The 12986-nt window shown below is 32.8% G+C and overlaps 1 non-coding gene across 1 annotated transcript; it reads left to right on the plus strand.

The window, feature by feature from the left end:
• The first annotated feature begins 7288 nt into the window (after positions 1–7288).
• LOC121224054 (small nucleolar RNA R71) lies at positions 7289–7395 on the plus strand. Its single transcript, XR_005921517.1, has one exon. It is a non-coding gene; the product is annotated as a small nucleolar RNA R71 (small nucleolar RNA).
• Positions 7396–12986: the final 5591 nt, after the last annotated feature.

Genomic DNA, 12986 nt, shown 5'->3' on the forward strand with positions numbered 1-12986 from the left:
TTGCATAGTCCATTCCATGTTCCTTGATATCTTAAGTAGACTATAATATACAAATAAGTATGACATCTCACATCAGCTTATTTCAGCATGGCCATGCATTTCTAATCTCACTCAATCAAGTGGCCTAAGATATTACTCCCATTATGTAGGAGGGACTTATCCTATATCGATCAACCATATCCCTCTACATAGATCGTGGTATATCTAACATCAGCCTTTATAGAACAACCAGTTACGGTGTATGTTTGACTGTATCAAAATATACAACTCACGATGTTGGGATTATGATGATATCAAGTCTGAGGATCATATACATATTAATCACAATGAGTAATGTTGTGACAATTACATAATAATTCAAGAAACATACTCATAACGGGTCAGTCCAATATGTTGTTCTCTAACACACATATTCATGCATTGATTTTGACATTCCATATCAATGACAACTCTTTATCATCAATCAACTACATGTTAGTCTTAATGCATTATTGTTGTCCTATCCAACAATAATACTTGACTAAGGACCTTTTAAGAATAATCATATTACTCTCAGGATATTATTATAAGACAATTTATTTATACACACAGAAAAGAAACTGAAATAATAATGGTAACACCTTATATTAATAAACATGATAAATCAAGTATGTTATTACAACCATCTCATGATTGATATTTGGGCATACTCTAACATGTGGTTCTTAGGAAATAGATTGTAGACTATCATCTTCACGTAGGACAACTTTTTTATATATATATAGAACCCTTATGAGCCAAAAATGGACATATGACATAAATATAATTTTTCCAAAAAAGAGTGCATGACGAGGAGAAATGGAGCGATGGTGGTCGAAGACCCAAGTAATGCCTTGTGGTGAAAAATTGTGTAATCTTGTTTTTCATTTATTTTCTAGAAATAGAACCATAGAAACATTGACTAACAATGTAACAACCCGTTTTTCAGTGGTGTCAAAAATAGTGGTTTCAAGACCACAAATCTGACGAGTAAATTCATATAATTAGTATTTAAATTATACGAGTCAATAATAATTTTCATATTGAATTTGATTTGATGATTTTAAGCAGTTGAATTAAAAGTTAGTATAAGTGGTTTGGTTAAAAAGTCAAGTGGTTATTGAAACGAGGTATTAGGACCTCGTTTCCGTAATTTAAAGTCGTAAATATTTTTATTAAATATTTATAGAGTCGTATTATATGTGAATTGAAGTTGGGCCTGGTAATTTTGATGATTTATTGCTTAATTAAGGTAAAATGATTAAATTGTAAAAGAGATAAAAGTTAATTACTATATATTAAAATTAGTAAAGGGACAAAAAATGGTAATTAAACAATGATAAAAAAGTCCAAGCGTGGTGGATATGATTAATAGACTAACTTTTGGGATATTTGCTCTTTTAGTCTTAATTAGTTTAGGATTTAATTGTAATTAAGTTTATTTAGTTGGAATCTAACTTAATTGAAGGACCAATTGTGCAATTAAACCTTCCTTGGATGGTAATTATACACTACTTTCAATTGATGGACAAATATGGACATATTTTATCTATTTTATAAGTATATGAAAAAGGTTAAAATTGTAAATTAAGAAAATAAAAGGTTAAAATTAAAATAATGTTAAATTAAAACTTATCATCTTCTTCTTCATAAACGAATGGCCATCGTTGAGGGGAGAAAAATCTTGGTTAACTAGGATTCATCAAATAGGTAAGTAAACCTTGTCTATTTTTAGTAATTTTTATGTTTTTGAGCATATGTTAACTCGATTTAGCTAATCTGAGGGCTAATTTGTAAAATTGTCAAATGTTATGGATTGTGCCATTGATGAATTTGAGATGTTCTTGAAGTTTTATGCTAGGATATTAAGCTTGGTTGCTAGATAGGACTTGTAAAGTAATTTTTGGTAATTTTAATGTTTAAGGACTAAAATGTAAAATTAGTACAAGTATAAGGACTTGAAGTGAAATAATAGAAAATATGGGCTGTAATGGTGTTCCAAACAATTCGGATAAACTTGAAATTGAATAAAAATGGTTAAATTGCATGTTTTGGGCTTAGAGACTAAATTGTATAAAAGTAAAATGTTAGGGGCAATTTTGTAAAAATGTCAAAAGGTTTTAATTGCATAAAATGAACTAATATTTAAGTTAAAATTAGTGAATTGACTGAAATTATTATTTTAGATCCTAAACGAGTGGAAAATCGATGAAAAGAGAAAATTATCAAATAGCTCTGTACTTTGATGTTGCTGCAATTTAGTCTGGTAAGTTCGTACGGTTTAAATTTATTATATTTTTGAATGTATTATACGCCTTAATTGTATAATGTTTGGATTATATTGCTGTGTGTAATTGAAAATGAAAATAATGAATTTACACAACGTCGATCATTGATTGAGCTATTTTGGATAGTTACTACAAATCAGTCCTATAAGTTTGTTCGGCTTAATTCTAATACATTTAAATGTATATTGAATAAATTGAATTTTTTTGGATTGCACATTATAATGATGTTATGTATATGAGTAATGAAGTAATGGATCGTTATAACATTGAGCGCTAACGAGATATTCTGAGTCGATGAATGTTTGGTTGATGATCTAATGCCTGTATATGGAATATGAGATAGTGAATTGTTTATATATTTATTTGTGTTGGAATACTTTGAATCAATGAAAATAGAATAGAGTACGATTGACATACCAATAGGTTATTTTGCGTGCGATACGGGATTGATCAGAGGATCATAGATGATCTCTTTATATCCTTTATTCATAGAATATACCGAGGTCTTGCATTTATTGTGGACTTTTGTGTTATATTACAGTATCTATTGGTGTATTACGGGGGCGGATGTTAGCTTATGGGCTAGGCACTTTGTGTCGAGGCATGTTATCGGTAGGTCTGGCTCTTATGAGCATTTGGTGTGTTGAATGGTATTGGCTCTTATGAGCATCTAGTATGCTGGATGGTACTGGCTCTTATGAGCATTTGGTGTGCTAGATGGTACTGGCTCTTATGAGCATGTGGTGTGTTGGATGGTTAACCGTGTACTCGTATTTGTATATCGTTCAGCGGGTATTATCTTTAATGACCACTGAATGTTATTGAAATTTAGAAATTGATTGGTACTATTGATTTGAGCATTACTCACCTGTTGTGAGCTGTGATTGACAGGAACTCTGTTAAGAACCTTATCCTCAGGAACCCTGTCAAGGACTTTATTATCAGAAACATTGTTTATAAATTTTATTAATTGAATTATTATGCATAATTTAGTAAGCTTTTCCATTTAATCAACGAACTTACTAAGCTTTATGAAAGCTTACTTGTGTTTGTTGTGTTTCTTGTAGATAACATTTTGTGGATAATCGGGCAATCGGATCAACTCGAGGAATGACACTATCTGAGGTTCTTTGGTAGATTACGAATTCGATTTGGCTTATATGACATGTAATAGGCTAACAACTATGATGTTTTGATGTCAACTATGTTTAATGTATGGTATTGAATGTTAAAGGTAGCTAAATGGAAATATTGTGTGCATATTGTAATTTAGTGAATATGTATGAAATGGTAAGAAAAATGTTAGATATTCATGAAATAGTTAGTATTAGTTAAGATGTATGTGGTGAAATGGTGAAAATGGAATGGTATGATGGTACATGAAAGTATGCTTTGTGTTGTGATTGGTAAGAAATGTTTGAGCATGGCTTAGGTGTTTGGATATTGCATGAATTGGTTACCTTAATGTGTATTTAGGGTCTTCCTTATGCATGTTAAGTCATGGTGTAGGTACTTGTGAAATTGGTTGAGAAACAAACTTGAATTTAGTCAATTTTGGGCACTACGGTGTACAAGTTCGATTTTCAGTCGTGACGGAATAGTGGTTTTGAGACCACAAATTTCTATTGTGTTGGCTCATAATTATTATTTTTAGAATATCTATAGAGTTATTAAATTTTTATTAAAATTTGGTTTGAAAATATTAACGTTTAGATAGTTAATTAAAGAAAAAGAACTAAATTTTAGAAGGTGCAAAATATATTATTATAGTAATTAAGTGATCAAATGGTTTAAATAATAAATGAGGGAGGACTTAAGTAACAATTATGCCTTAATAGGTATAGTGGGACAGCAAACTAATGGAAAATGATAAATTAATATGATTTTAATGGTAAAATTGTAATTAAGTTAAAATTAAAATAAAAAACAGAATTAATTAGTGTTTTTCTTCAATTTTTCTTCTTGTTAACCGAATGTCCATGGTTTTCTAAGCTACGAAGATTGGGCAAACTAATCTCCTTGCAGGTGAGTGATTCTCTTACCCGTTTCTTGTAATTTTTATGTTTTTAAGATCGTTGCAACTAGGTCCAACTATCTCGTACCTTCGTTTTTGATTCTGTTAAAAATTTTGGAACTTTCCATTGATGAATATTGAATGTTTTTGATGAATACCATGTATTTGGAGCTTTGATTATGTTAATTGATAAATTTGTAAACTGATTTTTGTTAGATTTTAATTTTAGGATTAAATTGTGAAAATGTCAAAATTTTGATGGATAGTTAATTTAAGGTTCATTGGGGGCTCTTTAAGGGGCTAGTATATTTTGATAAAATATTTATTTGAGAAAAATAGTTAATTTGATGGATTTTGAGTTAAGGGACTAAATTGCAAAAATTATAAAAGTTTGGGGTAATTGTGTAAATTCAAAAAAGGGTATTAATTGTAAAATGGATTAGAAATGAAATATATGCTGATAAATAAAGAATTTTACATTTTAGATCAAGATCATATAGATACTCTTGGAAAAAGAAATTATGGAATAGTCCTGCACTTCTACAACTTTTACAATTTGGTCCAAGTAAGTGTAACACGTAGGTTTGTGCAAGTGTACACAGTCTTTATCAAGTAATAACTAAGTATCAAGTTATCATCTTTATAGGGATTGTATTTGTGCTAAGTCACTTAATTTGTAAAATTATATTAACCATTTGGTAAATAAAAACACAATATAGTTGAAAAGTGGTGATTAAAATATATTAAACTAAATGCAATGATCCCTAATGCAAATTATTCTAAGTATGCAAACTATATGAATGAAATAGATTTATTATAACATAAATAAACTAGGACAATTACTTTCACATTCTTCTAAAATGATTTTATGCATGCAAAAAGAAGCGCTTATACCTCGAATATCAGCTATGGTCCAACCAACTGCTCTCTTAAATTTCTTTAGAACAGCAATTAGTTGCTCCCCTTGATCTTTCGTCAGTTCCGTTGAAATAATCATAGGGAAAGTAGAAAAATCACCTAAATAAATGTATTTTAAATGGGAAGGAAGTACCTTTAATTCAAGTTTAGGTGGTTCTTCAATTGACAACTTGGGTTGCACAAATTCTCTGACTTCCAACTCCAACGGTTCAAACCATGTGGATTAAATAAAATTTCCTGGATTGGCTTTCATCAAAGCCATGTTTTCTTCACCTTCTTAATCCTCAAAAGGGTCAAGATCTAAGGCTTTCTCCAATGGATCTTCTTCAAAATTGCTTTCCATAGAAACCAAGTTTTTTTATCTCTTCCATAACTGAACACTATTCTGCCAGATCGGGAAATTTCATCGCTTTCAGAATGTTAAAGGTTACCTGATCGTTTTGAACTCGCATGGTGAGCTCCTTTCTACACATTAATTAACGTTCTTCCCGTGGCTAAGAAAGGTCTCCCAAGAATTATCGGCACTTTCTTGTCTGCTTCAAAATCTAAGACAATGAAATTAGCAGGAAAAATAAATTTTTTGACTCTTACCAAAACATCCTCGATCTTTCCTTCAGGATATTCTAAAGATTGATCCGCTAGCTGAAGTGTCACAGTTGTAGGTCTTACTTCACCTATCCCTAACATCTTGAAGATAGATTTAGGCATCAAGTTGATACATGCTCCTAAGTCACACAAAGCTTTACCACAGTAAGATTCACCAATGTTACAGGGTATAGTAAAGCTTCCTGGGTCTTTCAATTTCGGTGGCAATTTGTTCTGCAGGAACGCACTGCACTCCTTTGTCAAGGCAACAGTCTCATACTCACTGAGTTGTTTCTTCTTGGACAGTATATCCTTCATAAATTTCACATAATTCGACATTTGTTCTAAAGCCTCCACCAATGGAATATTGATGTGTAACTGCTTCAGAATATCCAAAAACTTCTTGAATTGCACCTCCTATTTCTGCTGGTGTTGCTGCAATCTTTGCGGATATGGAGCTGATGGAACTTTCGGTTGAACCGAACAACTTTTCTGAGTAGGTAAATTTGTATCAAAAGAAGATGTTAAAATATCTGAATTCACTAAGTCAGGGTTTACCTTGTCAGACTTTGCAGATTCTGATTCCTTTGGTGTAGGAACTTAAACAGCTGATCGATTCTTCTCAATGGGCTTATCTTTGACATCAATCAATCGGGGTGTTAGAATTTTACCACTTCACAATGCCACTACCTTGACATGTTCTTTACCCAAATTTCTTAGATTTTTAGTATCACTCAGCAAGGTTCCTTATGGTCTATTACGTAGCTTCGTAGCTAACTGACCCATTTGGTTTTCCAAATTCTTCAGTGTTACTGCTTGGCTTTGGATCAAAGCACCATTCCTTGCCAAGTATGCTTTCAACAAGTTCTCTAAATTATTTGATGCCTCAACTTGAGGTGGTTTTGGAGCTTGCTGATTAAACCCTTGAGATTGGTTGGGTCTTTGCTGTAATAAGTTGTTGTTCGGTCTATTTCCTTAGTTGCTCCAAGAAAATTTAGGATGATTACGCCATGAAGGACTGTAGAAGTTGGACTGGGGTCCTTGTCCACTCCTATTTTGGTATTGGTTCCCCACATAGTACACTGACTCAGGATTTGATGGACAATTATCAAAAGAATGACCTTTCCCACAGTACACACAGAAAACTATTTCAAACAGACTTGGTGGCTGAGCTGCAAAATTATTGGTACTTTTAGCGGCTAACTATTTTAACATAGAGGAAATAGACGATACCTGAGCTGATAACGAAGTGAGGGAGTCAACTTCATGAACTTCAGCTACACGTCTTCCTGAAGCTGTTCAATTTGTTGGCCATTGATAGTTATTACTCGCGATACTCTCGATGATCTCATAAGCCTCATTATAAGACTTAGACAAAATTACACCATTCGCGGAAGCATCTACCATCAATCTTGTAGGTCCATTGAGACCATTATAAAATGTCTCCAACTGGATACAACGAGGAATCCCATGATGAGGACACTTACGAAGTAACTCCTTGAATCGCTCTCAAGCCTCATACAAAGGCTCGTCATCCAATTGTTGGAAAGTTGTGATCTCATTCCTCAACTTAGCATTTATGCTAGGTGGGAAATGCTTAACCAAAAATCTCTCTGCTAATTCTTGCCATGTAGATATGGAACTTGGTGGCAATGAATTGAGCCATGTTCGTGTTTGATCTTGCAATGTGTTCGGAAACAACTTCAACCTTAGTGCGTCTACAGTCACACTGGCTATCTTGAATGAATCACTCACCTCCATAAACAATCGAAGGTGGAGATGTGGATCTCCTGTGGGCATACCACTAAATTGGCCCACCATTTGTAGCATTAGAAACATCACTGGTTTCAATTCAAACTTGGTTGCCTCAATTTCTGGCCTTTTAATTCCTGGGTTTAACTCACTAAAAAGTGGCACAGCATATTGTCTAATGCATCGATCCCTATCATCGACAATGAGGATAAGATTTCGTACATGACCGGCTTCATTACCTTGATCTTGATTCTGATCCCCAAGGTTCATCTCGACTTGTCTTTAAGCTGTTCATTCATGTCTTTTTTGTCTGAAAGTTCGCTCAATTTCAGGGTCTACAGGGAGTAAATCGATTATTTGATCTATGCTCATAAACACTTGAAAAGAAAATTACAAGAATTAAAAAAGAATAAGTTAGTAAAGTTAGAAATAAATCAAATTGAAAATAAATAATTTCACGAAAAAAAAAAACTATGGCAACAGTTGACAATCCCTGGCAACGGCGCCAAAAACTTGTAACAAGTAGGTTTGTGCAAGTGTACACAGTCGTTATCAAGTAAGTATCGATTTATCGTCTCCACATGGATTGTATTTGTGCTAAGTCACTTAATTTGTAAAATTATAATTACAATTTGGTAAATAAAAACACAATATAGTTGAGAAGTGGTGATTAAAATATATTAAACTAAATGCAATGATCCCTAATGCAAATTATTCTAAGTATGCAAACTATATGAATGAAATAGATTTTAGTAAAATTAAACACAATTTGCAACAATTATAACATAAATAAACTAGGACAATTACTTTAACTAAACTCAATTTATTATCAACATACTTAATAATATTCGGAAAAACATTCATGGAAACTCGATCTTTCATGAGTTTGGAAACCACATTTGTTTCTTTCGGAATCCTTTACCAAGTAAATACGTGTTTTACTGATCCTTATTTACTAAGGGTTTCTAAGTATTCGTGTGAATTAACATGGACGTGTCAGGTTTGAAACATTTGAATCACTCAAATCTAAAAACTATGCAGATAATAGAGCTTGGTTAGAGTTGTTGTGCAACCTACAATTTAATCAGGTTAGGATCTAAATTGAGCATGCACATTTCAATTATGTGTCCAGTAGCCGTCATTTGGTCAGGATCACTCAACTAATTCAGGTGCATTTCAATCACGTAAGAACTAAATACAAACTTGATTTTGATTGAAAACATGATCGATTGAGGCACAACTATTATAAGCATGAATCAAATAAATATTATTTAATCAAAGTAATCATCTTAGCTTAAATAAAATTAAGCTAACATTATTGTAAACAAGAACATAGAACACATAACAAACATATTTAGATTAAATTAAAGAAAAGAAAGATTAAACCCAATTCAGAGTGGTTATCACCCAAGACTCTGACTGACGAGGCTCCTTCGCTCCTTCGCTTTTCCCCTTTGTTGATGGTTCCCCAAGGTTGCCGACCAAGGGTTCCTTAAGAGGCTAATTTTACTAAAAATCCTTAGGCAAGGATGATGATAGGCATGAGGGGGAAAGATAGCTAAGAAAGTTAAGAGAGGAGAGAATGATGAATGAGTGAGGGATGATTGAAAAAGTGAGAAATGAACTCTTATTTATAGGTGAAGCAAAGGAGCTAGTTTACTAAGAATAGGAGTGTCCATCTTTTGAAACTTCTTCCAAGGATGGCCGGCTATGAATTGAAGAAATGTGGCTGATTCTACTTGATTCTTGGTCAATTTGAGTGCCACCACAACTCAGGACTAAGACTCGATCTCCAGCAAATCTTCGGGAAAATCTCTGATTTCTTTAACTCTTCAAGGACCTTGTGTAATTAAACCAAAAATTGATTTGTGATCAGCCATGTGCAGCCGAAAATTGAGTTGACTTGGTCCCCAATTTGAACGATTTTGCAATTAGAAGAAAACTCCCAGACCTGTCCAAAACTAGTAGATAGTTTAGAGGACCAAGTAATATAATTTTAACCACTTCAATTAATTAGTTTACTTAATTAATTAAAACCCAATTTATTAATGAAATATTTAAAATGAATTATTAAATATAAATTTATATTTCATTATTTAATTTAATCATGCATGATCCACTTTATAGCTTAAAAATGTAATATGCTCAAACTAATATAAAATAAGCCATTTTATGCATGAAAACTATATAATAAAGTATACAATCACATTTTAATAATTTCCATGTTCTAATTTCATATTTTCACATATTTCATTAATTTATTAAACAATTACTTGGTTTTAACAACAAATTTAAGTAAAAAGGTGATGAATTATGTAGGAAAAATCCTATATATTTTTCAGTTTACACACCCCCAAACTTAAATCATTGCTCGTCCCGAGTAATGTTCATGCACAGCACAAGGTCTTGCGAAGGCAAGTTTTGCTAAGAGTGTAAGTAGCATCAATCTTTGCCTCATAATCAAGGCATCAATAAATTCATGCTCATAGATCTTCTTTATTAACAAGTAACTCATATACAAACATTTTGAAAATTTTATTCTAAGTTTCAAGATATGCCAACATGAATCATAGTTTGCATATATGTCACAACCATAGATAATATTCTTCATTCAACACAATTTCTCATCAATCAAGCAAAACAATCATAAGACTTATTTATGATCTTTATATGTTAAACTTAATACTTTCTCTCCACTAATGTAGGTGACATAATTATCAACTCAATAGGTCTTTTATAAGGTTGTAATGGGGCTCGGTTAAAGGTAGGTATTTTAAGAGATGAGACATTTCAGTTTCAAAATCTTAACCTTTAACTTGTCTTAGATTTATTGAAATTCAACATTTTTATTCAAATCAACCTTTGGAACTCCCCTAAACTTATTTTGAACTCATACTCATATATTTTCATTTTGGAGACTGAGCAAACTTTTCTTCACTTTGTCTTTTTTTTAAGCATGATCACATACATCTTTTGAAAATTTCCCTCAAATGTTAATTACCAAGACAACTTTAGTTAAGACGGTGCATAAAATTAGGATAACTTCAAAAGATAGAGATACGACTTATAATGTAGGTTTATTAAAATGAACAGGCCTTTAAGCTCAAAATTATAGTTTCAAGGGTCTAATATGATAAGGTGAGCTTGAAAAGGCTCAAATGATCCAAAGAAAAATGGTGCCTATATCATTTTAGATTTTTATGTCTCCTAGGATTTCACCTCAAGAAAGATACGAAGTCAGTTCTAAAGATATAAACCTTCATGCATGTCTAATCTCAAGAGAAACTAAGTTTTCATGGCAAACAATACCTAAGACTAAGTCATAAAAACATTCCATTCTTTATGATAACATACAATCACCCATATAAAATCATCATTCATGCTTGCATACAAGCTATCTTATTAAAAAGAATTTCTCTAAACATTCATTTATTAAAACATACTTATGAAATAAATGATTTGAAACTTACTTGAAAATTTTAAAGATTTGAGCAATTTTCCTTACCTCCCTTTAAAAAGAAGCAATGTCCTCATTGCAAGAATAAAGTAATGAATGAAAACTGAACACTAGGTAGGGTTGTAAAGAAAGAGAGGTGAGTTAATAAGACTACTTAAATACCAAGTCTTTCCTCATAACCTAATCCTAGACATGTTCATTCCCATTGGCACATCACTTAGTCTTTTTCTTTCTAAAGAAGTATTTATTCATGCTTGCTATGTTTTATTTTGTAGAAATTAAATCCTAATTACTAAAGAAATAAATTCCTAAAGACCTAAAAACAATTAAATAAATAACAAGACAAGAATCCCCCTTTTATTTTTCTGACTCATTCCCTTTGTCAGTTTGCATCTTCAGTATCTTCTGTCCATGTCTCAAAGATAGCATCTCGGAACTCAGGAACAAAAGTTTTAGAGATATTCTTATATTTATTTTGAATTGAATCATCCCTAATTTTTGCATATTTGTAGTAAGTTTGCTGTTGTTTGTGCATGAACTTGCACATGTCCATCATAATTGACAGCTCCGATTTCTTTGAAGTACTTGTAGGAGTCGGCATTGGAGTTGTAAATTCTGGTTCAACACTTAGCTTGATTGGTTCTTCTTCTAGCTCAACCCTAGGTTCAGGGTTTTTAGCTCTTTCAGCTGGTTGATGACTATTTGGTTCCTTATCAGATTCTTCTTCTTTAGTGTCTATAACTGAATCAGCTTCAGTTTGAATTTTATTTGTTGACTCTTCAGTTTCTGGCTCAGTTGGTTCCTCTTGATCGCCTTGATTCAGCTTATGCACTCTCTCTACTAACCTTTCAAGATCATGACTTGTAATGCACCCTTGGACATAGTACCCCTTTAGAGTTGCTTGTGTTTTAAAACACAGGCCCTTAAGCAATGTAAAGTGATTAATGATGGGAAATAAGCACTTCCTACATTCTTTTTAGTACAATCGTGAATCTCCTTGAGGATAATTTTGCCATCATTAATGGACAGAAAAGAATTTGACAAAAGAGGGTAGAACTTGCTTCGGCAATCCTTGCGATGGCGAGGGATTTACGGTGGTGATGGCAATGTGCGGTAGCAATGGTGGTGTGTGGCGGCAATAACGGCTATGTGCGGCAGCAACATCGATGCTCCAGTGATTCTCTTACGGTGACACTAGGTGGTCTCGACAAAAGAAAAGAAAAAGACTAGGGGTTTCTTTTGGGATTTGAGGCTAGTGACACAAGAAGGAGGCTTGGGATTTTTAGAGTTAAGTAAATTGCTTTGAGATATATGAAAATAGTAGAATGAAAAAGGGTTTATATAGGGAAAAATTAGGGCAACATGTAGCAAAAATTTAGCCACAGTAAGGTTACTTGGGCAGCAAACAATGGAAGTGGCGGCACTAGGTGTGGATTTTCCCTCATTTCTGCTGTCTTGGGCCTCAAATTCAAAATTGTATATACAGACTTATTCAACAAAGAGAAACTGATTAGTACTTGGGTGTCAAAAATCAAATAGCTGTTCATCTGTCGAGGTTGGAGCAAGATGAGGTAACTCAATCATGTGTGCCTATCAACAAGAATTTCCCAGATGAACACTTATTTGAGGTAAATCGAATTCATGAAATACCCTGGTTTGTTGATTTTTCCAATTATCTTGCATGTGGAATAATTCCTCGAGAAATGAAATACCAACAAAGGAAGAAATTCCTTCATGATAGTCGGTATTATTTTTGGGAGGATCCATTTTTGTTTAAACAGTGTGCAGATAATATAATCCGAAAGTGTGTAGCTGAAAGCAAGATTACTGAGATCTTATATCATTGCCATTCATCTCCAAATGGGGGACACTTTGGGTTGAAGCTGAAGCATACCCTACAAATGATGCTAAGGTAGTCATGCGATTTCTACATAAGCATGTGTTTACACGATTT

The sequence above is a fragment of the Gossypium hirsutum genome, chromosome D11 (genome assembly GCF_007990345.1).
Source record: "Gossypium hirsutum isolate 1008001.06 chromosome D11, Gossypium_hirsutum_v2.1, whole genome shotgun sequence".
Taxonomy (NCBI): Eukaryota; Viridiplantae; Streptophyta; class Magnoliopsida; order Malvales; family Malvaceae; genus Gossypium; species Gossypium hirsutum.